This window comes from Phacochoerus africanus, chromosome 3, assembly GCF_016906955.1.
Source record: "Phacochoerus africanus isolate WHEZ1 chromosome 3, ROS_Pafr_v1, whole genome shotgun sequence".
In the NCBI taxonomy this organism is placed as follows: Eukaryota; Metazoa; Chordata; class Mammalia; order Artiodactyla; family Suidae; genus Phacochoerus; species Phacochoerus africanus.
This window is the reverse complement of record NC_062546.1, coordinates 92,964,386-92,991,573: the sequence shown is the minus strand read 5'-3', so window position 1 is coordinate 92,991,573 and position 27,188 is coordinate 92,964,386. Positions and strand designations below refer to the sequence as shown.

General features: G+C 36.4%; 1 pseudogene; it reads left to right on the top strand.

Moving 5' to 3' along the window:
- The first annotated feature begins 473 nt into the window (after positions 1-473).
- LOC125121933 (failed axon connections homolog) lies at positions 474-16,000 on the top strand (annotated as a pseudogene).
- Positions 16,001-27,188: the final 11,188 nt, after the last annotated feature.

Here is a 27,188-nt window from a genome sequence, read left to right as displayed (position 1 = left end):
CCTCATGGATACTAGACAGATTCATTTCCACTGAGCCATGATGGGAATTTCTTGTAAGTTTTTTTGTATTATTTATCATTAGATTCCACATATTAGCGATTTCATATGATATTGTCTTTCTCTTTCTGACTTCACTTAATATGATAATTTCTAGGTCTATCCACATCACTGCAAATGGCATTATTGCATTATTTTTAAGGCTGGATAATATTCCCTTGAATATGTGTACCATATCTTTATCCTCTGTCAATGGACATTTAGGTTGCTTACATGTCTTGGCTATTGTAAATACTGCTGCAATGAACATTGGGGTGCATATATTTTTTGAATTATAATTTTCTCCAGATGCCTAGGTGTGCAATTCCTAGATCATATAGTAGTTCTATATTTAGTTTTTTAAGGAACCTCCATACTGTTCTCCATAGTGGCTACACCAACTTATATGCCCTAAAGATGTTACCATTTTGATTGCGATGTGCTCGCTGATTGCATTGAAAGACTGTGTTAGGAGGAGGTAATGGCCTGGGTGTTTTGATGAGTATTTGCATTCAAATCAAACGCTCAGCAAGGAGTTAGGATGATGAAGATGAAATATTTGTGAAGATCTGAGGCCTCTTCCCCATATTCTCCCCTGCTCTTGTTCAGTGGATTATTATGGCATCTAAGGATAAATATTGAAAACAAGGACATTCTGAATATGCACTGACTCTAAGCCATGGAGGTAACTCAGAATAACTGGCAGTGTCCAGTTTCTATAGGCAGGGTGGTGCCAGAGCTCCAGATTCTAGAGGGTATACTAGTGGTGTCATCTCTCTTCCATGCTGTTGTGATTTATGGAGCTACCTCTTCAATATCAGGAAACTCTCCTAGGATGAAACTCCTTCTGTATCGCAGATTTTTCTCCCAGTCATGATGTCCAAGTCTTGGCCTAGTTATACTGTGCTTGTCCCCGTCTCTGTCTAATGCATTCTTCTTGCTTGCTTACTCAGAACTTCCCTGAGTTTCCCCCTGGTTGTGGTTCAAACAAGACAGTCATTAATGCCATCATGTAACCATGTGAGAGGGATGCTGTTTCCCCAGGGCTTGTTTTAAGAAATGACAAATGATCTTAAGCAGATGAGCTATAGAAACCCCCCCCCTTTTTTTTCCCCTCACAGAAGAGTCTGGAGATAAACTTCCATTTCAGCAGATTTATTGTTATGGTAGTTTTTCAAACTTCCAAAATGCCCTGACATTTTTCCAGGTTAAACATATTCCTAGGAGAAAATTCTGAACATTCTAGTAAAATTATTAGTACAGCATCTCTAGCAAGCTGATCCCAGGAAACCCTCTATGAAGAGTGTAGTTCTCTATCCAAAACATCGCCTCAACTTTCTGCCTAATTGACAAGTGGACTGTGCCTGTGATTAACATAGAAATTTTCTTAATAAATCTGTTTTCCGGCCTTTGAACATCTCACATTCTATAAAACATCATTCCCTAACTGCAGAAGGGAGTACCAGTGGGAATAGAGAGGAAAAGAAAGGGATTCCTTTATTCTATTTCAGGTATCTTATTCACATTCAAAGCACTTTCTAAAACATTTACTTTCAGAAATCTTCACTTTTTCCTGAGGGGCAGGTAGGTGTTTTTATCCCAATTTTACAGATGAAAAACTTGAAACCCAAGGTTAAGTGACTTGCTTGCAGCAGCACTGGGAGCCAGTGTCAAGATCAGACTCTAACATCAATGTTTGATTGTTCAGACCACTGGACCACGACTCTTTCTAACACAAATGTTTGGAAAATGGTTTTAACTGCTCTTAGGAATATAAACATTTAGAGCTGTGCTCTGGGTCAGAATAGACTTTCCAAATGCCTGAAAAACATGGAAACAGTGAAGGCAGAATGACGGTTTCTATCTTTAATAGACTCGGTTACTATGATAAAAGATTTTGTAGGTTAAGTCATTCATCATTTATATTTTCATTTGTATTTTAAATTTAAATTATGTTTAATTCAACAAATAGTTAATAACCAATAGCACAAGTATCTGTTAAATTATATGTATACACATACATGTAAATGCTATACATGTATAACACACTTTTGCTGCTATTATTTATGGAAATTATCCAGTGACAGGTTGTCAAGTACATTATTAACTATATTATCACATATAGTCAGATCTATATTATCTCATTTAAGCATTAAACTACCTTGCATGATACTGTTCCAATTTTATAGTTAAAAGTTTACAAATTACACAGTAAGCCACTTAGTAAGCAATATTCAGACCGAAGTTGGTGTTGGAAAGAAAAATGGGCTTTTGTATCAGACAAACTTGAGATGCAATTATAGTTCCACAACTTATTAAGTTGCGATGATATTATTTAAACTATATAAGTTTAAGTTCCTTGCTTTGAAAATTGAAGTATTAATAAATAACATTGTCCAACAATATAGGGTGCTTCTGAGAATTAAGGAAACAAATTTATTTTTAGCCCTAATACTTTTTTTCTAGAAAATTAAGGATTCTCCTCCTAAAAATACCTCCATAGTACTCTAGAAAAGCTTTATTTTTTTTTGCCAAGCCTGTGGCACATGGTTCCCAGGCCAGGGGTCAAATCCACACCACAGTAGCAACCCAACCCACTGCAATGACAATACCAGATACTTAACCCTCTGAGCCACAAGGGAACTCCAGGAGAAGCCATTTTAAAAAAATCTTAAAATTCAGATGAGCAGTGATTAAGTAAGAAGATTTCAGAACAAAGACCTAGTGAAGGCAGAAATCCAGAACAGTAAGTTGAAGTCAGCAGTTTTCTTTCACTTTAAGGCATAGAGTTACCAGGTAGACTTGAGTTTTGGCCATCATATACTCACAGGGAGAAAGATAACAGATGACAAAGTCTAGATCTTATACCAGGTGCCATGTGTAATGGGAAATCCTCTCACATAAAATGGAGATACCCAAGAGTTATGTCTCATTGAAATAATGAGCCAAATATATTCCCAGGTGCAAGCGAAGCAACATAGAAAATATAATCTTTTGACAAAGAATGAGGGCTATAATATGCCTGAAAATTTGAAATATCAACCTGCAGTCTATATATACAACTTGCATGGCTCAAAAGCTTCCAGGCTAAGAATTTAATTTAGTGTAACCTAAGTTAGCAGTGCTTTTTGTGGCTGCTATTCAAAAGGCACATCACTTCATAGCCTGCTCTGATGGCCAGTGGGGGTTGCGTTCACGCGTTCACTGAGACAGTAGCAAATAAAGAAAGTATTCTTAATTGATTACCCCTTCATGACTCAGTGTACAGAGTGCAGACAGAAATGCCTCTCTCCCAGCTTTCCCCTGATAGAGGTAAATTTGCATCCTTTAAATGATACTGCCTGGTAGTCTGGCTTCCAATGATCCTGAATCCAGGCACTTATTGAGATCCTCCCCTTGGGTATACTGACAGATCTGGGCACACCCTCAACCCTGGGGAACCACTTAAAGTAAAATAGGCCAATAAACAATCACAAAACCTTGAACGGCAATCAAGAGCTGGGGCATAGTTAAATAAAAAGTTTCATCTCCTACCTATGGCCACTCTTTAAGACTGGAAGAGGTGGCTATTTTATCTAAGGCACAGAAACCAACACACAAAGTCAAGGAAAGTGAAGAAAGAGAGGACTATTTCCAAACGAAAGACTAAGCTAAAACCTCAGAGAAAAAGTTAATGAAGTGGAGATAAGTAATTGGCCAAATAAAGAGTTCAAATAATGTTCCTGCATTCAGGGGCACAGTGAATGAACCCAGTGAGAGTTTTAATAAAAAGAAAGGAAATATAAGGAAGTACCAAATATAAATCACAGAGCTGAAGAATACAATAACAAAACTGGAAAAATAATAGAGGGATGCAAAACAAAGTATATGAAGAGAAAGCAGGAATCAGTGAACTCAAGACAGGGCAATGGAATTTACCCCATCAGAGCAGCGAAAAAAGAAAATATATATATATTTTAAAAGATAGTGAAAGTAACTTAAGGGACTTATGGGAAAATCTCAAGCAGACAAACACATTATAATAGAGTTCCCAGAAAGTAAAGAAAGAGAAAAAGGAGTAGAAAATTAATCAAAGAATAATGGCTAGGGGTTCCTGTCATGGCTCAGTGGTTAACGAATCCGACTAGGAACCATGAGGTTGCAGGTTTGATTCCTGGCCTTGCTCAATGGGTTAAGGATCCAGCATTGCCGTGAGCTGTGGTGTAGGTTGCAGACGTGGCTCGGATCCCACATTGCTGTGGCTGTGGCATAGGCTGGCAGCTGCAGCTCTGATTTGACCCCTAGCCTGGGAACCTCCAAAGGAAGCGGCCCTAGAAAAGGCAAGACAAAGACAAAAAAAAAGAAGAAAGAAAAAGAATAATGGCTAAAAACGTTCCTATCCTGGGGGGAGGGCAGAAATCATAATTCTTATCCAGGAAGTCAAGACAATTTCAAACAAGATAAACTCAAACTCAAAGACTCCCACACTAAGACATATTATAATTAAAATGTCAAAAGTTAAATCAAGGAGAGAATCTTAAAAGTAGCAAGAGAAAAGTCATTTGTGTGTACAAAGGAACACCCATAGTATTATCAAAATTTTTTCAGCAGAAAGTTTGCAGGTCAAAAGTGAGTAGAACTACATACTCAAAGTGCTGAAAGGAAAAAAAATTCCAGCCCAAAATACTCCACACAGCAAAAGTGTCCCTCAGAATTGAAAAAGAGGTAGAAAGTTGAGCAGATATAAAAAAAATAAGAGTTCATCAATGTTAAATGGGGCTCCTTAAGTTGAAATGAAAGGACATTAATTAGTAACAAGAAAACATATAAAAGTAAAAATCTAAAAAAAATTACTGGTAAAGGTAATTATAAAGTAAAATTCAGCATATTGCAGTTGTGAAGTTGGTGAGTTAATCACTTATAAAGACAGTATGAAGGTTAAAAGACAAAAGTAGTAAAAATAACTATAAGTAAAATAATTTTTCATAGGCACACAGATAAAAAATATGTAAACTATCAAATCACAGACATAAAACGTGATGAGGAAATAAAATTTTAGGGCTATAGAATGCACTTAAACTTAAGTTGTTATACATTTAAAATAGACTATTATAATTATACGTTGTTTTATGTAAGCTTTATAGTAAACACAAAGCAAAAGCCTATGACAGCTGCACAAAAGATGAAAAAAAAAAAAAAGGAATATAAGCATACCATTACAGAAAATCATTAAATCACAAAGAAGGGGAGCAAGAGAGTAAGAAAGAAACAAAGAAATTATAAAATAGCCAGGAACAATTAACAAAACAGCAATAAGTGCATATCTATCAATAATTAATTTAAATATAAATGTACTAAATTCTCTATAGACATGGAGTGGCTCAATGGATAAAAAATACATGACCCATCTCTATGCTGCCTATAAGAGTGTCACCTCAGATGTAAGGACACACACAAACTGAACATAAAGGAATGGAAATAGATATTACATGCAATTGGAAACCAAAGGAAAATTGAGGTAGCCATATTTGTTTCAGATGAAATAGACTTTAAAATAAATACTGTAACAAGAGAGTAGGAGAGTTATCATATTATGATAATGGTCAATCCAACAATAGGAGGTGACATTTGTAACCACTTACGTACTCAACATAGAAGTTCTTAAATATATTAAAAAAATTAACAGAACTAAAAATAAAAAAAGACAGCAATATAATAAAACCAGAGAACTTTAGTACCCCACTTTTATCAATGGATAGACCATTCACAAAGAAAATCAAGAAAGAAACATTTGTCTTAAACAACACATTAGACCAGGTGGAATTAACAGACATATAGGACTGTCTGTCCCAAAGTAATGGAATACATATTCTTTTTGAGAGCACATGGAACAATTTCCAGGATAGATAATTGAATAGGCCACAAAACAAGTCAATAAATTTAGGAAGCTTTTCTTTTCTGAAATACAATGATATGAAACTAAATACTAATTGTAAGAAGAAAAGTTGGAAAATTCATAAATATGTGGAAATTAAACAACATGCTAGTGAATAATTAATAAAAAAATTAAAAGAGAAATAAAAAAAATCTTTTTTTTTTGTCTTTTTGCTATTTCTTGGGCCGCTCCCGCGGCATATGGAGGTTCCCAGGCTGGGGGTTGAATCGGAGCTGTAGCCACCAGCCTACGCCAGAGCCACAGCAACGTGGGATCCGAGCTGTGTCTGCAACCTACACCACAGCTCACGGCAACGCCGGATCGTTAACCCACTGAGCAAGGGCAGGGACTGAACCCGCAACCTCATGGTTCCTAGTTGGATTCGTTAACCACTGCGCCATGATGGGAACTCCAAAAATCTTGAGATAAGTGAAAATGGAAATACATCATACCAAAACTTAAGGGATGTAGGAAAAGCAGTCCTAAGAGGAAAGTTTATAGTAGTAAATGCATACATTAAAAAAAAAGATCTCAAAAACCTAACTTTACAGTAACCTCAAGAAACTCAAAAGAGGATAAAATAAGCCCAAAGTTATATGACAAAGGAAATAACAAAAATCAGAACAAAAAAGAAAATTAAATAGAGATTAAAATGAAAGTAGAAAAGATCAATAAAAATGAGTTATTTTTAAATAGACAAAATTCAATATTTTTAACAATTAAAAACTCTCATAAAACAAAATATGATAAAGGGAATTTACAAAAAATCCACAGCTAACAACATACTCAATGGTGAATAATCAAAACTATACTGAAGAGTAAATAAACCTTCATATTTATGGTCAATTAATTTTTGATGAGGAGGCCAAGCACATTCAATGAGGAAAGAATAATCTCTTCTATTAATGGTGCTAAAAGAACTGGACATGAATATGAAAAATGATGGAGCTGGACACCACATTATATAAAAATAAGTCAAAATCAATCAAGAATCTCAATAAAAGAGGTAAAGTTTTAAAACTGTTTGAATTATCCATGGGGTAAAATTTCAAAATGGTTCAAATATTGAAAAACAGTTGGGTGATTCCTTAAAAAGTTAAAATTGGGGTGGAAAGAGAGATTAGCAAGAGCCTGGAGGATTTTTAGGACAATGGATTATTCTGTATGATATTATGACTTGTCATATATTTGTCAAAACCATAGGAAAATGTACAAGAGTGAACCCTAATTTAAACTGTGGACAAGGAGTGGTAATGAGGTGTCAGAGAGTGTTTATCAGTTCTAGAAATGCATCACTCTAGTGCAGAATACTGATAGTGATGGAAGTTCTGCACATGTGAGTTTATATGGACATTCTCAATGCTTTCTGCTCAGTTTTGCTATTCACCTAAAACTGCTATAAACAGCAAAGTCTATTTTAAAAAGATTTTACATAGAATTACATATGACCCAGTAATATGCTCCCAGATATATATACCCAAAAGAAATAAAAGCAGGTACTCAAATACCTATACAGAAATATTCACAGTAGCATTATTACCAAGAGCCAAAAGCTGAAAACTTCCAAATTTAGATCAAAACAGGAAATGATAAACAAATTGTGATATGGGAATACAATAAAATATTCAGTTGAAAATGAAGTACTATATATGTTACAAAATGATTGAAATTCAAAAACATTGTGCTAAGTGAAAGAAGGCAGATAGAAAATGTCATATCATGTATGATTCCAGTTACATGGAATATCTAGGATAAGTTTGTAGAGACAGAAAACAAACTGCTGATTGCCAAGGGCTGGGAAGAGGGTGGAACTGCAGCAAACTTCATACCTATGAAGTTTTTTTAATTTGGGGAGGGGGGTGATGAAAAATATTAGAATGAGAAGCAGGTAGTAGTAGCACAACATTGTGAATTTACTTGATGCTGCTAAATTGTACACTATAAAATGGTTAGTTACATAGATTTTTACATTAAAAAATAATTCACCATAGGGGTTTCCATGGTAGCTCAATGGTAACGAACCTGACTAGTATCCATGTGGTCTTGGGTTTGATCCCTGGTCTTGCTCAGTGGGCTAAGGATCTGGCATTGCCATGAGATGTGGTGTAGGTTGCAGATGAACCTCGGATCTGGCATTGCTGTGGCTATAGCATAAGCCGGCTACTGCAGACGCAATTTGACCACTAGCCTGGGAACTTCCATATGCCAAGGTGTGGTGCTAAAAAGACAAATAATAATAGTAATAAATAACTGATTGTAGATGAGTTAGACAAAAAAGCCATGCAGAATGTGAGATTTGTCTATTAAAGATTAAATTATAGCTTGTAAAATCAGGGCCCTATAAAGGTGGTTTTGTGAATATGTTAGGCATCTAATGATATCTTCTTGTATAGTATATTGTTAACAGTGGCTTATTTAAAGGAAATATTGAAAGCATGGCCCTGTTCTGCTATACTCATGGGTAAAGTCATTGAAAATCATCAAAATGAGGTTCACCTAGAAGTCATTTGCAAACAATTGCTGTGAAACTTACTTCATTTGAAGATAGCCTGATGTCTGAATTAGGTTAAGTATTTCCCTTATAACTTTATGTAAAGTAGACATTTTATAAGTAAAATCCTAATAGCTAATATTAAGATGAATTCTAGTCCAGCTCCATTCAAAACTCTTTGTCATCCACATCATTTTCAAATCATTAAACAGAGGGTCTACAGGCATAGAGATAACAATAATTGTGTGAAATTCAAAAAAATGATTTTCAATTCCCTCTTTGCTTTTCAAAGTGCAACTAAGGGTCTGGGGATATAACTGAGGAAATTATGGGATTGTTACAGGATTTCATTTAGCACCAAATTCCGTCTTTTTTTCATCTGTAAAAACCCCTTAGGCAATGGTACGATACACCTGTAAAGTTCCTGTATCAATATATTTATCTCTAATAATATTTAGATAATTAAATCAGAAAACTTTTCTTCTTATCTTACAGGTCTGATAGAAAATTAACTCCAAACATTTTCTTGCCTTTCTGGTTCATGTTGAAATTTCAAAAGGAAGAGCAAAACCTATTTTAATTTCCATGGTAGAATATTTGAGTCTAAGTTTAATAAAATTGGGAATGGTTTGACATTCACTTGATATTTTCAACTCTCTGTCATTTGTAAAATAGCCCTGATTTGCTTTATATTTTCTATATGCTAGGTATTCTTAATTTTATGTATTATTTTTACATTAAATCAGGGAAAATGGTATTATTATTCCCTATTTTATTGATAAGAAAACTAAAGTCTGAAGAAGTTGTGTCCATGATCATACAGGAGGGTTTGCAGGACTGAAAATTCATGCTTTTTAGCCCTGCATCACATAGCCTAATCTGTTGCTAATGTGTATTTTTGAAGATTAAAAAAAAAACATTACTCTGCTGTTGATAAATTTTGTACAGTTGGGAATATAATATTGTTGATATCCATGTAATAGATTATGGATAACGCTTTTCATCTACGAGCCTTATGAAGCAGGCAAGATATGTATATAACTTACTAGTAAAATGGATATGCATACCTCCCCTGCTTCATGTACAGGTCTATAAAATTGTTTGCAAGTTTATCATATGCTGCAAAGATTAATGGTATGGATTATTAATTCAATAAACACCAGAAGGCCATTCAATTTAATTGATAAGTGATAAAATTATTTATTAAACATCCAGTGCCAGCTGAAATGCTAACATTAGTATCAATCTTCAAAGTAATCTTAGAAGGTAAGTATTAGAATATTAATTTTATAGAAACAACCGCTACGAAGAGTTGTTAAGTGCTTTGTTCTAAACAGAGAAATAAACGGAGTAACTGCTAAGAAGAATTCTGTCCATCTGGTCAAAACTCCCAAGCTCCTTCCACAGGCTCCTCTGAAATCAGAACAAATGTTTTTGACTCTATGTCTGTTATAATGTTTCTCTGTGTGACTTATGGAAACTCTTGAAGCCTCAGTTCCCACATCTCTTGGTTTTGGCTAATTCTAAAGCTATTTTTCCATTAATTACCTGTTCAACACAATGTCTAAGTTGCTTGTCTTCCACTGGTAGCAAACCATACATTAGAGAGGGAGATTCTTGAGACAGAGAAGTTAATTACAATACCATTCATTATGCAAATGTGAGATGATCAGGGTCCCTACCAGGACATGACATGTGGAATATGAAAAAGAAATAAATAGAAAATATACTTAGGAAGAAGATAAGAAGAAACAATAAGGTAAGAATTATGTAGGGGATAGAATAAAAATGTTTTCAAGTTAATCACAAGCCCTTTTACTGAAGGAACTAAACTTTTTGTTTTTGGCTGCCCGACTGCATATGCAGTTCCTCCTGCCAGGGATCAGATCCAAGCTGCAGTTGCAATCGATGCCATAGCTGCAGCAATGCTGGATACTGGAACCAATTCAGTTAGGCCAGGGATTGAACCTGCAATCCTGGTGCTGCAGAGAGGACACCAATACCATTGCACTACAGCGGGAACTCCAGGAGCTAAGCTTATAGGTGGCAGATCTGAAAGAGCGTGTTAGGATGAGAAGAAACCCCACTTTGAAACATGAAATCTGTCATTTCTAACTTCACAAAACTCACAAGTTTGTGGGAAAGACATATAAATAGGCAGTTAATGGAATGTGATAATACTATTGTTTCATAAATGTTGGTTAAAACACTACTGTGTCCCCCTGCATGCCACCTGTCCTTACCTGAGTCTCAGCACAGTCCCTACTCAGTGGCCCACAGGGTCTGTGACCCACATACATCTCTGTTTACAGATGACTGAGCATCCAACCAGACTAGGCCAATCAGATGCTCTTTCCTGGGGGTTTGGCACTGTTTAAAAACAAAATTCAACCGAGTAAGTTTTGAAGATCTAATTGGCTTTATTGAACAAGTAATGAATTAGGCAGCATCTCTCCTAGCAAGTGAAGTTCCAGAGGGCTTCAGAAAGGGAAATACTCTCTGTGGCAGGACAAAGAAGTCATAAACAGAAAGGATTATTTCAAATTAGTTTTCCTCCTTTTTGGGAAAAAAATGGATCTTATTAGGTGGGTAATCTCATCTTACTTTGGGGGATAGGGCCCATATGACAGATGGCCATATTGGTGCTCAGCAGAAATTTTCACATCTTAGGTTAGGATGACATTCCTAAACAGTGTGGAGGTCCTTCAGAAAACTGACTATAGAACTATCATATGATCCAGCAATCCCACTCCTGGGCATGTATCCAAACAAAACTACAATTCAAAAAGATACCTGCACCCCTATGTTCATAGCAGCACTATTTACAATAGCCAAGACATGGAAACAAACTAAATATTCACCAAGAGATGAATGGATGAAGAAGATGTGAAATGTGCTTACAATGGAATACTACTCAGCCACAAAAAAGAACAAAATAATTCCATTTGCACCATCACAGAGGGACCTAGAGATTATCATACTGAGTGAAGTAAGTTAGAAAGAGAAAGACAAATACCACACAATATCACTTGTTTGGGAATCTAAAGTATGGTATGAATGAATTTATGTACAAGACAGAAACAGACTCACAGACATAGATAACAGACTTGTGGTTGCCAAGGAGGAGAGGGGAAGAAGTGGGATGGACTTGGAGTTTAGGGTTCATAGATGCAAACTATTATATTTAGAATAGGTAAACAATGAGGTTCTACTGCATAGCACGGGGACTATATCCAATCACCTGGGATAGACCATGATGGAAAATAATATTAAAAAAGAATGTATATATTTAAAAAATGGAGTTCCTGTCATGGCTCAGTGGTTAACGAATCTGACTAGGAACCATGAGGTTGCGGGTTTGATCCCTAGCCTTGCACAGTGGGTTAAGGATTTGGCGTTGCTGTGAGCTGTGGTGTATGTAGGTCGGCAGCTGTGGCTCCAATCAGATCCCCTAAACTGGGAACCTCCATGTGCCATGGGTGAGGCCCTAAAAAAGACAAAAAGAAAAAAAGAATATATATATATATCTGTACGTGACTGAGTCACTTTGCTCTATAGCAGAAATTGGTACAACACAGTAAATCAATTGTACTTTAATAAAAATTTTTTTAAAATGTTACATTCCTAAGGAAAGTTTTAACTACAGTTAAGTTAGATAGCAAGTCTTGGCTTTAGTACAAGTGACTCCATTTGGGGCCTGTTTTTACTTTCTTTGCAGCATGCAAGACTGCAGAAATCATAAACTAGACATTTACATAACCTGGGGCTGGGGCAGCCTTGTTGGACTGGGATGTAGAGGTATCTGATTTTCCATGAAGGAAAAAGATGTACATGGAGAATCAGAGGCAAGAGATTATTTGAATCAGGTCAGGAGGGGAAGATTCAGAGAATGAGAGAAAGAAGTCCTGGTTTCTTCGATCTTTTCTTCTTCTGGGTTTTTGTAGACTCCATTAATCACTCAGCTCTTGATGATCTGTGATAACCCTATTGCTGTCCAATCAATTGTCCTTTCTTGCTTAAACGACATTGAGTGGCTTTCTATTCTTTGCACATGAGGACCTTAAACCAAGACAGTTTTGGAAGGAAAAGTGTTAGGAGGGGTGCTAACAAGAGAAACCAAGGAGTGATAAAAATTCAGCAAAGACAGTCTCTATATAAAGCAACCTGAGTCTAAAACGAGGAGTAACCACTGGGTAACACATTGCCCTATGCATCTTTGATCTCTAGAATCCTGCTTTCTGGAGTGCTGAAAACTTTCATTACATTCAAGGACATCTTGAAGAAAGTATTTTACTTTTTCCTCAGACCCTCAATCCCATAAGAATGGGACCCTAATGATGTAAGTTCAATTTAGTAATAAGAGCTCTATGTAAAGTAGAAATAGCGATCATAAATATAAATTATCTTGGAACTGTGATAAGTATGGGCAGGTAATATTAAAAGGAAATAGACCATATAGAAAATTGGTTTCCTGATTTAGCATGGACAAGATAGCCAGCATCTGCATGTTCCTACTGGGGCCTCGACAAATTACTGGGAGATTCTGTGGGACCTGCTGAAAATGCTCTGGTCCTGGGTGGCTGCCTGGCTTCCTATAGGAAAATTGTCCTTATGTAATAACATGTTTGGTCATGTGTAGCTATGTGTCTTTTCTACTCCGACACAGCCCAAGCACAGCACCTTCAAACACTTCACAACTCTCACCTCTGTGAGTCATACATGTTCAAATTTCCAGGCTTAGCAGAAATGTTCAGTCAATGCTACAAAAATAAAGTTTAGGGAAAATTCACACTCAGGCAGTGTGAAAAAATATGAATCAAAATAATTAATGGAATATTGTAAATCAAATTTAATTAAATTAAAAAAAATCAATGGAGGGAAAGTCAGCAGATACACATATTGGATCTTACCTTTGCCTCTTCTATTGACATGTGTGGGGGGAGAGGGAGGGGAGGTCCCTTGAAGTAACTCCATTGAACGGGATGATACTTTCTTTTTAATTGAAATATAGTTGCTGTACAATTGTATAAGTTACAGGTGTATAGTATAGTGGTTCACGATTTTTTAAAGTTTATGCTCCATTTACAGTTATTATAAAATACTAGCTATATTCCCCATGTTGTATAATATATCCTTGTAGTTCATCTTATACCTACTAGTCTGTACCTTTTACTCCCCACCCCTATATTGACTCTCCCCTTCTCCCTCTCCCCACTGGTAAACACTAGTTTGTTCTCTATATCTGAGTCTACTTCTTTTTTTTTTTAAATACACTAGCTTGTTGTATTTTCAGATTCTACTTGTATGTGATATCATACAGTATACGTCTTTCTCTACCTGGCTTATTTCACTTAGTATAATGCCCACCAAGTCTATCTGTGGTGCTGAAAATGGCAAAACGCCATTTTTTATGGCTGAGTAGTATTCCATTGTGTATATGTACTACAACTTCTTTATTCATTCATCTGTAGATGGGCACTTAGATATGTGCCCAGATCTTGGCAGTTGTCAACAATGCTGCTATGAACATCGGAGTGCATGTATCTTTTCAAAGTAGTGTTTTTTCTTCTTTTGGATATATATTCATGAGTGGAATTACTGGGTCATATGGTAATTCTATTTTTGGTTTTTGAGAAAGCTTCCTACTGTTTTCCGCAATGGCTGCACCAATTTACATTCCCACCAACAGTATATGGGGGTTCCCTTTTCTCCATGTCTTTGCCAATATTCATTTATGTTCTTTTTAATGATAATGATTCTGACAGGTATGAAGTGATATCTTACTGAGGTTTTGAGGATGATTCTTAACTACAATTTATTTTGCTAATTGGAAATATAATATCAGTCCCTTCTTTCAAGTCAACATCTAAATTCCACTTGGGAACCTGAATTTCTTCAAATTATTACCCAGCTCATCTGTCCCTCAGATGTAAAATGCTTCTCTTACTTAACAACAGTGGATTAGGTCCTCATGGACTTATGGAAGCTCTTTCCCCTTGGACAGTAATTGAGATTGTACAATTTTTTGTATATTCAATTTATGAACTAAAAGATCAAAAGATGCTAGTGGAGAGGTCATTATTATTACTATTATTATTATTATCATTATCATTATTTTGTCTTTTGTCTTTTTAGGGTTGCACCCACGGCATATTGAGTTTCCCAGGCCAGGGGTCGAATCAGATCTGTAGCTGCCAGCCGTCACCACAGCCACAACAAGGCAGGTTCTGAGCCAAGTCTGCGATCTATGCCACAGCTCACCACAAGGTTTTCAGATCTTTAACCTAGTGAGTGAGGCCGGGGATGGAACATCTGTTTTTATGGTTGCTAGCTGAGTTCGTTAAAAACTGAGCCAGGATAGGAACTCCAGAGAGTTCAAAGTTTTATAGCAAACACTTCACTTTAAAATTACTTCAAACTAAACAGTACTGGCAATGTATATTTATCCCATTATTTTCCTAAAGCACATAATATTTTCTTACTTTCCGTAAAAACAAAGAAAATAAATATTTCCTATGACTCATGATTCTGGCAAGATTCAAAGCTATAAGGTCATCTTGAATGACTATTAAGTCAGTTTTTATCCACTCTACTACTCAAGATGACTTATGCTGAGCTGTGAAGTAAATAAGTCACAGTATGAAATTGTGTGTTGATACGTGCTTGCTCAGCTCTCTTTGATTTAGCTCAAATTCTTATTCATTCTGAGAAGATAGTATGGAGTACAACTTTAAGTTTACTACTCATCTGATTTGAACTAATCTTGAAAATATTATGATGGTTAAAGTTTCAAAGCCAAGGGAGTTGGAGGCTGCTGGCTGCTGCCTCCCAAGGCTCCAGGATGCCGCCTGCAAAGTCTGCCGCCAGCGTCCTGCGTGGGGAGTCCTCCGGCCTCCTCCACCACCCACTCTGGTGCCACCCCCTGCGCCCCTAGCGTGCCACTGAACCCATGCCTGGCCCCGAGAGCCCTTTCCCATGAGAGTGGTGGGCCGTGCGTGGTGCATCTGAGCTGGAACCAGAGCGTGTCCTTCTTCAGCTAGTGGGCCTGCTCTGAGGAGCCCTTCTTAAACTTTTATGGGGACATCATTGCTTTCCCTTTACAGCATTACGGTGGGATCATGTCTGGGCTGGGCTCCCATCCCTGGTGGAAGAAAACCCTTTATTTGACCCAGAACGCTTTGCTGGCCAAAGCTGCATATCTGCTCCACGAACTCTCGTCATTAGGAAATAGCAAGAGATTGACTCCAAAGATGCTATTATTTTGCATCTTTTATAAGACCTAACAATGGTGTCCCCAATTTATCTCCATGCTGCCTGAAAATGGAAACTTATTTAAGGATGGCTGACTTACCCTATCAGAACTATTTTGGTGGAAAACTCTCTGCTAAAGGGAAAATGCCTTGGATTGAATATTATCATGAAAAATTTCTGGAACAGAATTCATAATTGACTTTCTGGAGGAGAAACTAGGAATGCATTTAAACAAAAGCCTTGGTCCTCATGAAAGAGCCATCTTCAGGGCTGTGACCAAGATGGTGGAAGAGCATTTCTACTGGTGATAAGAAGTGAATCATGGGTCCTAAGCTTTCCACTCTCAAGACCACTGTTTTTGGACACTTGGCCAAGCAATGTGAACCTTACCTGGGATGAGACCTGAGGGGCTGATAAAGGGTGAGCTGATCAATCTGGCCATGTGCTATGAGAGGATAAGGAGGAAATTTTGGCCTGAGTGGCACCATGATGATAACACCATCTATGAGTCCCAGGAGAGAAGCAAAGGCAGCAAAATGCTAACTTCTGAATTTCAGCTTTTATTCAAGGGCAGGAACCTTTGAAGATGAGGGAGCAGAGAACAGTTTTCCAGAACCCCAGATACAGATTTCACTGGACGCTCTCTCTTTGAATCTGACATGGACTTGGATAACTACACAGACCATGAACAGTGCGAGCGATGTTTGTCCTCGCTGACCCTCTTCCGCTGGAGCTGCCACTCCTTGGGGTCAGTCCAGCTTCCCAGGTAGAAATCCATCTGGGAAGAGATTATCTTGCTTGGCACAGTTCTCCCAAGCTATCTGGACTAGAGCAGCCTTATTTCTTTTGTTTTTGTACAAACAAAATACAGAACCATTCTTATGGCTCCATTGAAAACAAACATGCCAAAAAAAAAAAAAAAAAAGAAAGGAAAGAAAATCAGCATGGTTTCTGAAGTCCATTTTTGTGTTCATTAGAAAACTAACATTGTGTTGTAGGGCAGGTTCAAGAGCAGGTCACCCACAGATTGTGGTGACATTGATCCCCTTCAACCTCAGGGTTTAGTTGTGAGATGGATTCTTGAAAATCCTTCCTCCAGCAGGGTTCAAAGTCATGAGGGAGGTCATCAGAAGAAATGTAGCACATAAGTGTTCTAAGGTGGCTGCTTGTATTTTATGTGTCTATTGTATGTTGAGATACAAGTCAAATAAAATCCGTAAGTATTTAGTGAACACCTGCTATGTGTAAAGAAGTGTGCTAGGTGCAAACCAGTATCGGTTTTATTCTAAGCCCTGCCAGTGACTAGCTGTGTGATTTCGGGCAAGTCCCTTAATTCTTGTGTGCCTCATTTCTCCCACAGGTAAAGTGGGGGTGACAATAGTCTCCACCTACCTTCCTCACAGGGGTGTTGTGAGGATTCATGTGGTAACATTCAGTGCTTTAAACCTCTGGGAAGAGGTGTGACATAAACACATTTTACTCTTTAACATGCTCCATGCGTGTGAAGATTGGAGGGCAAAGGAATTCCATCTCCAGTGGCCACAGTCACTCGTCAAAACCAAGCCAGTGGAACATACACCATGACACAGTTAGGATTCTGTCGTCATCTTTGTGATCTCCTTGAATGGAAATCTTTTGTTGAAAGAACCTTGGAAATATTTTTACAGATCATCGACAGCTGCAAGCAGTTGTCAATTCCACTGTATATTTGCAGAGAACTCTTTCTTTCATTGTCTGAACACATGCCAGGACATTATTCTTTGTTGACTCCAGACTCTTAAGTTGCCTACATTTGCTTTACTCAGAGGGCATAAAGCTCAGGAATAGGATGGGTTTAATAGACGGGAAGGGGAAAGGGTTTGATTTTTGCAAGCAGAGGCTTGCCAATTTGTAATGTCCTTTTTTGGCAAGCAAAACTTGCAAGATGCATTGAAAAGATGAGGTAGGAAGAAGATCATGTAACTGGTATCAAAGCACTTTGTGCAGTGTAGACTCTATGCAGTTTTCTTCATGCACCTTTTCTGGTATTCTTAGCCATTGTCCAGTGAGGGGAAGACAACGCTGAGGAAAACCTTGATGTTTCTTAAGGGTTTCTCCTTGCCTCCCCATATCCCTCTTCCTCCCCTGGAACACCTGAACTCTTGGGGATACTGTTGTGATGAAAGCTCTCTGTCTCTGAGGATGTAGTTTTGATTGACTTAGGACATTTTTACAACGAAATATGGGGTGAAGATTCGGGGGTGATGGCTGTGCATTTGGGCTTCTTACCACAACTGACTGGGTAAGGATTTTTCCTTATGGAGTTAAAGAGGAACTCTTAAGAGACAGTAACTTCTTCTGAGAAGTCCATGTACTTTACTTTAAAAAAGACTCTCTTTGAATATAGTTTTGGCAAAACAATCCTAAACTGTTGTGGCTTCCCAAAGAGGTAAAGGGGAAGAGTTTTTGAAGCTGCTTATCATTTAAGCAACTAGGTAGGGCATATGTAGCTGGGAAGAAATATTGAAATACTCTAGGTTAGACATTTTTATTTTACAGAAACTCAGTTGTTAATATCTTGTTAAGCATCATCATCTTTGAGAGGACTGTTTGATGCCCAGTAAGAATGTGTTGGGGAATATATGAGTGGATAAGCCTCTCTGTTTCCAGCATCATTTGGACTCTTCACCTCTTCTCTCTCTAGCAGGCGTGTTCCAAGACTAGCTGGTGATAGTTCTGTGTGACCAGGGAAACTCCTGGCCTGAAAATGTGAATGTAATGAACAGGTAGACTGTGAACCTAACTCCACAAATGCTGAGCTGCCCTTTCCCTACCCTCAACCGGAAAGTGTTGTGTTAGAAATTTTGTCTACAATGTATTCTTTCTGTATAGCACCAACTGTGATGTAGCTTCATGCCAAGAATGATTGAATTATGACTATATAGAGTCACATATATTTTTAAAAACATTTTAGTATTTCATTTATTTAGTAAAGATGAAATTAATATCCTCATGGAAGGTGTATAAATCTAAAAAATATAAGCCCATAATTAAAAATACCTCTTTAAAAAAAAGTTTCAAAGCCAAAAAATAAAACAAACCAACACAGAAATTTAGTTAACTGTTGTTTGTGTCCCTACGAAGATTAAATGCTGCAAGTAGAAAGGAGAGAGATTTCAGATCACAGGCCCAGAAAGCCAACATGCCAGTATTTCCAGGCAGCTTGGTAGACTTTGGTTACATGGAGATAAACCAATCCTGGTCATGATACAGGAATAAAAATATTTTCCTTTTCTAGTGTTCCTGTTATGGCTCAATAGTAATGAACCTGACTAGTATCCATGAGGATGCCTGTTCGATCCCTGGCCTCACTCACTGGGTTAAGGATCCAGCGTGGCTATGGCTGTGGCTATGGCTGTGGCTATGGCCGGAAGCTGCAGCTCTGTTTCACCTCCTAGCCTGAGAACTTCCATATGTCATGAGTGCGGCCCTACAAATATATACATTTTCCTTTTCTTATGAAGAAAAACTAAGGATCCTAGAGGTTTTTTTTTAAATCATCATCAAAGACTGTGATTTGCTTGTATACTGAGTTTTCTATATTATTGTGTATACTGCTATTGCTATAACTTTACAAATACAATACTTAAAAAATAACATTTCTATCCATAGTCTTCTTTTTTAAAAATTTTTAAAATCAAAGTAGAGTTGATTTACAATGTTAATCTCTGCTGTACCACAAAGCAATTCAAACATATATATATATATATGTATATATATTCATATACCCCCACACACAAGTATTTTGTATATTGCTTTTGATTAGAGTTTAACATAGAACATTGAATATAGTTCTCTGTGCTGTATAGTAGGACCTTGTTTCCAGTGTTGTTGACCATCGTTATCCTTAATTCCAGAAAAGGTATGGCTCCCCCATCCTAAATCCATCCCTACTTACTTCTGAAAGCCCTTGAATTCAAGGGTATTGATTCATCTCTGTAAGTGTTCAACATAGGTTTAACAAAAGTATGATGACAAATAAACATGTGAATGATGGGTTCCCTGGCAGCCCAGTGGGTTAAGGATCCAGCATTGTCACTGTAGCAGCTCGGGTTGCTGCTGTGGTACAGGTTCCATCCCTGGCCCAGGAACTTCCAGGTGCTGTGGATGTGGCCTAAATAAATAAATGTGTGATTAAAAAGGCATATTTAGGAGGAAAGTCAGAATATTTAAAGAAGAAGTAAAAACTCTGTAAAGAATATAATGCTGATTTTTCAAGGGACAATTATGAGGAAGATAAATGTTTATTATTTGAGTCAGCTATTAGAAAATGGACAATAAAACTGTGTTTTTGAAACTGCACAGTTTTTCTTCCTGCCTAGGATGATGGAGAAACAAAAAAGAATTAATACTGGTGGGTGGCTTTCCCGAGCTAAAGAGAATCATGACAATTTTTAAAGATTGTAATCCTAACAAATCAATTAATCAAGCAATCTATTGAATTGTACTGTAGAATAAGATAAACACTAGGTTAAGCATCCATTCCTCGTTTTCAAGATTGTGTATTAGGTAATTGTTAGGTGATGAATGAGGAGGTGGTAATTAATTAGAGGTAGCTTTACCAGATAAGTATGACCAGCTTATGATCCCCACAGGAACCCCATTGCCGATGGCTTTTCTAGCATGAGGTGACTTGTACACAAACATTCAGCTTTCTCTCTCATGATGTGTGAATCCTAGAGAGGACCACTCACTCTGCTGCACTTATCATGAACACATTAGCCTTCTGAGGCCAAGACCGTTGCTGTTGGTTAAAGGAAAATAGGCATTGCAGAAGCTTCTAACAGGTTTAATGAAGAGCCATTATTGAGGACAGAGTTATTCTTCATGATTAAAACCACAAATAGTCTTATTGCACTTAATTATACTCCATGAATTGCCATCCATTCATCTAAATCATCTTGCAATTTTTGATTAATTCATTTTCAAAGGGTGGGGTGTAAAACTTGTTCTGCGAATTAACCGAGTGTGGTGTCTGAATTAGGCTAGAGGATTTTCATTTTGCAAACTGTCAGTCTCACATTCAAGGGAGATCACCTCTCAGATCTTCAATTCCTTTGTCTATAGAATATAAATGATAAAAATAACTATCCTTAAAATGTGTTGTGTAGATTAAATGAGATAACATTAGTCAATGCCTAACATTATGACTAGAATATAATAGGCTTTTGATTAATCCATTTTCTGCCCATCCTTTTTCCCACAGCTACCTAGTTACGTCATAATCTCCTCCTTTTGAAACATTCCTTCTATCTTCTGATAATTTTCCTGCTGAAATTCTAGTATTTCTTATTTAAGGTGCATAAATAAATAACTACATACTTTTGTATAGCTGAAAACAATTAAAGAGAGCAGCAGGTGAATAATCTGCATTGGAGGTCCAGCTCTGACACTGCATTTATATTCATGTTTAAGTCAATATACTGCCCTATATGGAGATCGAAAATACCTTCTCTTGGTAGCTCTCATTGTGGGTCAGTGGGTTGAGAATTCGACTAGTATCCATAAGGATGAGGGTTCAATCCCTGGCCTTGCTTAGTGGGTTAAGCATCCGGCCTTGCCTTGTAGGTCCTAGATGTGGCTTGGATCCCAGGTTTCTGTGGCTGTGGTGTAGGCCAGCAGCTACAGCTCTTATTTGACCCCTAGCCTGGGAATTTCCATGTATCATACGTGCAGCCCTAAAAAGCTAAAGAAAAACAAAAAACAAAAAAACAAAAAAACCTCATCTTCACAAATGTTATTTCATACATGAAATAATATTGTTACCTCCAAACTCTGCGAACTTTAGCAAATGGAAGAAGAGAAGCATGCTTTTTCTGATTCTTAAAACACTGTCTCCATTTCCCTCATGAAAATATGTTTGGTTGTGTAACGTAGTAACAATGTCCTTAAAAGTCACCTCACTTAATTTCCTTCATTTTGCAAAGAAGGAAAACCGTACTAGTAAAACTATTTGCTTAAAGTAATATAATGCCTTTGCTTCAGTGTCTCTGACAACTCCAGAACTCACCTGTCCTGATTCCCAATGCAGTGTTTGTTCCCCACATCAGGCCAGCTCTGCTTTCAGAGTGAAGGACAACGTTCTCAATATTCACAACCCAGAAATCAAGTCTATATTGTTGGAGATTTCAAGCACAAGCATGTTTATTTTACATTTCTCTCTTTAAAACCATTGTTAAATATTTCATAAGTACAAAGAAGTGTATATAACCGGATATAAAATTTAAAATATAACAAAACAAATCCATGTAAACATTACCCAGGGTAAGGAATAGCATGTTTCCAACGTATTTAAAACTCCAGCCTCCACGTGACTTTAACATCCATTGCATACATAACCACTATCCTGAATTTTATGCATTTTCTTGCTTTCAGGAATTGAATTTTTTTGCATATTCCTAAATAACATGTTATCTCGTTTTATTTGTATTTTTTTAATTTACACATAAATGGAATAATAGTGTATATGTCTTATTTCAGATTGAATTTTCTACTCAGAGTTGCATTTTAGAAATGTATTCACATTGATACTAGTCACTAAAGTCATTGTTTTTCATATCAGCATTGTAGTCAATTGTTTGAATGTACCATAATTTGTTCAGCTATTTTCTGTAGGTATATGTTTGAGTAGTTTCCAAATTGTGCTATAATAAATAGTGTTGCTGGAAACATTCCTTTGTATATCTCCTCATTTATTTGCATAATATTTTATATATCAATAGAAAAATTAAAAATTTTAATACACTCTTGAATCATTTGGTCCTTGATATTTTTCTATAAATATATCCATTTCTCCTAGTTTTTATTTTTAATTTTTTACACATAGTTGTTATTTCTATTTTCCTTCTCCCTCTCAACATTGCCATTCTAAGATTGCTAATATTGTTTATCTATTTTCTGGGTTTTTTTAACTTTCCTTTTCTTAATGTGTTTTTTCCCCATTTATTTACAATAAAATTTTCCTGCATTGATTTCAATCTTTGTTTTATCTCATCATAAGCTCTGACATGGCAAAATCCCTTAAAGTTAAAAAGTATATTTTCAATATTACTCAGTTCTAATAATTTTCAGGTATCTGTAATAGGTTATATTTAAATGAGTTTTGAACTTTACAAATACATGGGGAAAATGTAATTTACATTTAATTATCTTTTACATTGATTGCTTCATTAAATGCATGTGTCTGAGCATATAATCCATTAGATTAAAATATTTTAAAGTTGTCAGAATTGCATGTCTTGGAGAGATGTTAATTCTCATCAATTTTATATATTTTATTAAAAAGAACATATATTCTTCATTTGTGGTGACTGTAATATATAATATCTGTTAGATCACGCATGTTAATTGTCTTAAATATTTTGTTTACTAACAGAGGTTTATTGATGTCTTCATCTTTGATTATATGTATGTTTACTTCTGTCTTTTTTGTCTCATATTTGAGGCTATAATACTAAGTGCAGAAAAGTTTAGAATTGCAAAAATTTCCCTTTATCGCTATAAAGTGATGACCCTCTTTTATCTCTTAGTGATTTTTGGTTGACTTATTTTTTATTAATAAACGTCTATAGCTACACTATGTTTAAGTGGTTAATACTTCTATAGTATCCAATTTCGCATATTTTCACTCTTAACTTTTGTGGTTCTTTTACATATGTTGCTATAATCAGCATTGATTTGATCTGCCTTTTTAATTAAGGCTCACAAATTTCTATTTTTGCTTAAAACATTTAACATGCTTACTAAAATGTTGCAAGATAAAAATCACAAATTTTGTCCTACTTTTACCATGTACTTTTTATTTCTCTTCCTTTTCATTGCATATTTTCATAATTCTATTTTTATTCTGTTAACTTACAAATTATAAACTCAATTTCATTTTAGCAATTAGATATGGTTCACAAAATTCTAAAGTTAATCACCACCTTTTTTTTCTCAAACAGTGAAGCATTTTTTTTGTTGTTGTTGTTTCTTTTTTTTGGTCACATCCACAGCATGCAGAAATTCCCCAGCCAGGAATCAAACCTTTGTCACAGCAATAACCTGAGCTGCTGTATTGACCACTGCTGTATCCTTAACCCACTGAGCCACCAGGGAACTCCAAGAGAAGATTTTATAAATATATTAAATCAAGTTATTCCCTTCTAAATCATATGCCATCATGATATATCTTGATTCTATCAGTTCTTTTCTAATATGTCATTAAATAATTGTATTTGTTCTTTTGTTTATTATTTTTAAACTCATATTTGGAAGTCTTTTCTGCTTTTGTTCCTTCTTGCACTAAAGATACTTCATTGGGAACATATTCCTTTCCCAAGAGATAAATCTTTTAAACTATACTCATTGTAGCTAATGTGGTGTCATACACCAATTTAAAATTTTCTCAACATGTGTTCTTTTCACATTCATTCTCAAAGTATATCCCCACCATCTATAGAATTTTAAATTAACAAATTTCTCTATGTTGAATTAAGAGATTATTTTATTCTCTTCTGAGCCCCATGGTAGCCGCTGCTGTTTCTATCATCTTAACCTTAAGTTCCAATTTCTCTTTGTTCTGCTGGTCGCTTTCAATATATTTTTGTCTTTAATGCACTCTGCAGAAATTGGACTTCTAACATTCGAAGATCAGTATTTTATCAGTTTTAGGTATTTCTTAGTTTTCCTTTTTAATTCTAGCGGTTCCTTTTTTTTTCCCCAAGTCAGAATGGAAAATTTTCTATTTCTTACTCCTTTGTCATGAACTATCATTATTCTATATTTAATCATTTTATTCAATGTGACACACTTATAATTTTCTGTGGATCTGAATCTGTAGTTGATTATTTTTGTTAATCCACAACTATAAATTTTTATCTTCCAATTAAATAATTTAATTTTTTCTCATTTTCTTTGGAATCATGTCTGTGTTTAAAGATAATTCCTTTAAACAAGGTTTAAGTTTGTTTCTCTCAGTTGCCAGGGCTTGACAAATTCATGTCCAGAAGATATTTGGGGTAAAAAAAATAGTGTAACTATAGCCCTATGCCTCTATACATCTGTAAATGCAGCTCATAATAAAAACATTCTCAGGGAAGAGTTTTATTTTCTAATATTCCATAAATAACCAAGGCTGAGACAGGCAAGTCATGCTTTGTCCTGTACTTTCTTGTTTCCTATGATTTCCTTTGCTTTACTGTATCTCAATCCTACTTCAGAAATGTTTTAGTCCAATACATCTAACTATTTTATACCAGAAGTTTGTATCTCTACTTAGCTGTACCATCAGAAACATAAGCCGTGTATAATAGTATTCATCTGCTAGGGTTACAATGACAAAATACTGTGGATTGAGTAGCTTAATCATATAAATTTATTTTCTTACAGTTTTGAGGCTGGAAGTCCAAGATTAAGGTGTCAGGTCTGGTTTCTTATTTTTCTTTCTTTCTTTTTTTCTTTTTAGGGTTTTATCTGTGGCATGTGGAAGTTCCCAGCTAGGGCTTGAATAGGAGCTGCAACTGCCAGCTTATGCCTCAGCCAGTCTGTGACCTATACCACAGCTCACGGCAACACTGGATCCTTAACCCACTGAGCGAGGCTCAGGATTGAACTTGCATCCTCATGGATACTAGTCAGGTTCATTTCTGCTAAGCCACAAGGGAAATTGCAGGTCTTGCTTATTATAAGGCCTCTCTCCTTGCTTGTAGATGCCACCATCTCACCATGTTCCCACACGTTCTCATGAACGATCCCTCACATGTTCTCACATGTCCTCACAAACTCTCACATGGCCTTTCATCTGTGTCCATGCATCCCTGGTCTCTTCCTCTTCTTATAAGGACACCATACCTATTGGATGAGGATCCCACCCTTATGACCTCGTTTAACCTTAATTATTGCTTTAAAGTTCCTATCCCCAAACAAATACAGTTAAATTGGGAGTTACAGTTTAAACAAAATGAATTTTGGCCAAGAAGACACAATACAGACCATGATTGTAATTAAAATGCTTTTATTGGAGTTCCCTTCATGGCTTAACAGAAACAAATGGTACCCATTAGAATGCAAGTTCGATCCCTGACCTCTATCAGTGGGTTAAGGATCCACTGCTGCTGTGAGCTGTGGTGTAGGCTGCAGATGCGGTTCAGATCTGGTGTTGCTGTGGCTGTGGCATAGGCTGGCAACTATAGCTCCAATTAGATCCCTAGCCTGGGAACCTCCATATGCCTCGGGTATAGCCCTAAAAAGACAAAATAAATAAATAAATAAATAAATAAAATAAAATGCTTTTATTGGAGTTCTCTTATGGTTAGCAGGTTAAGGATCTGGCATCATCACTGCAGCAGCTCAGATTACGGCATGGTATGGGTGTGATCCTGGGCCCAGGAAGTTCTGTATGCCACAGACAGACTCAGCCAAAAAAAAAGGAGATGAGAAAGTCTCTGAAGATAAGGAGAGCCTTTTTCCATTTAATCTGAATCTAATCTTTTGATCAGACTCTCTTGGTTTACCTCTTTCCTAAGCAGCTAATTTTACTTGTGCTTCTGTTACAGGTTGTTTAAATATCAGATACATATTAAAACCAACTTTATCCCTCCCCTCCCCCATCACTAGTCCTGATCTCTCACTAATCCATTAGCAGGCTTGATGGGGCAAGAATCTGCCAATGAAGAAACACTACACAAGCTCTCCTAACACTGAATCAATGATTCTTTTATGTAGCATCAAATAAGTCAACTGTCCCTCACATCAGCTGAAGCATTTGTTTTCTCTTTTTTACTCTCCTTTTGGAAAACTTTGTTCTATATATTCACTCTCATTAACCCTGTGATTTCCAAAAATCTGAAGAATCAAATAGCATATACTCATTTATATCTCATAGCTAATTTCAATTAGTATTCGATTTTCAGGTCTGCCTTTTATTACCAAGAAAACAGCAACACAGCTCCATAGCTTCAACTTAACCATCATCTCCCCCACCACTTACAAGTGGCCACGGATAGATTATTTACTATGTTTAATTTTTTTTTTTTTTTGGCCATGCCTGTGGTATGTGGAAGTTCTGGGGCCCTGGGGCCGAGGAACTGAACCCACATCACAGTAGTGACCAGAGTCACAGGAGTGACAGTGCTGGATCCTTAACCTACTGAGCCACCAGGGAATTCTGGTGTAACTTTGTTTGTACTCATTTAATAAAATACCATATTTGCAATGTATTTTGTAATAGTCAATATACAAAATATCTTACACCAGCTTTACATACATTAATTCTGTGATATATTCTATTATTTTATTTTATCCATGAGTTTTGTTTTGTTCACAATTGCATCCTCCGTGCCTCCAAGAGTAATTGACACATAGTGTGCATGAAGTGTTTATTTTTAAATAAAAGAATAAATTAGAATGATTTTTAAGCCAGTAATACTCTTTGTTTCTTTTTAAAGCCAAATATGAAGGCTTGCTCCTTCATAAAGA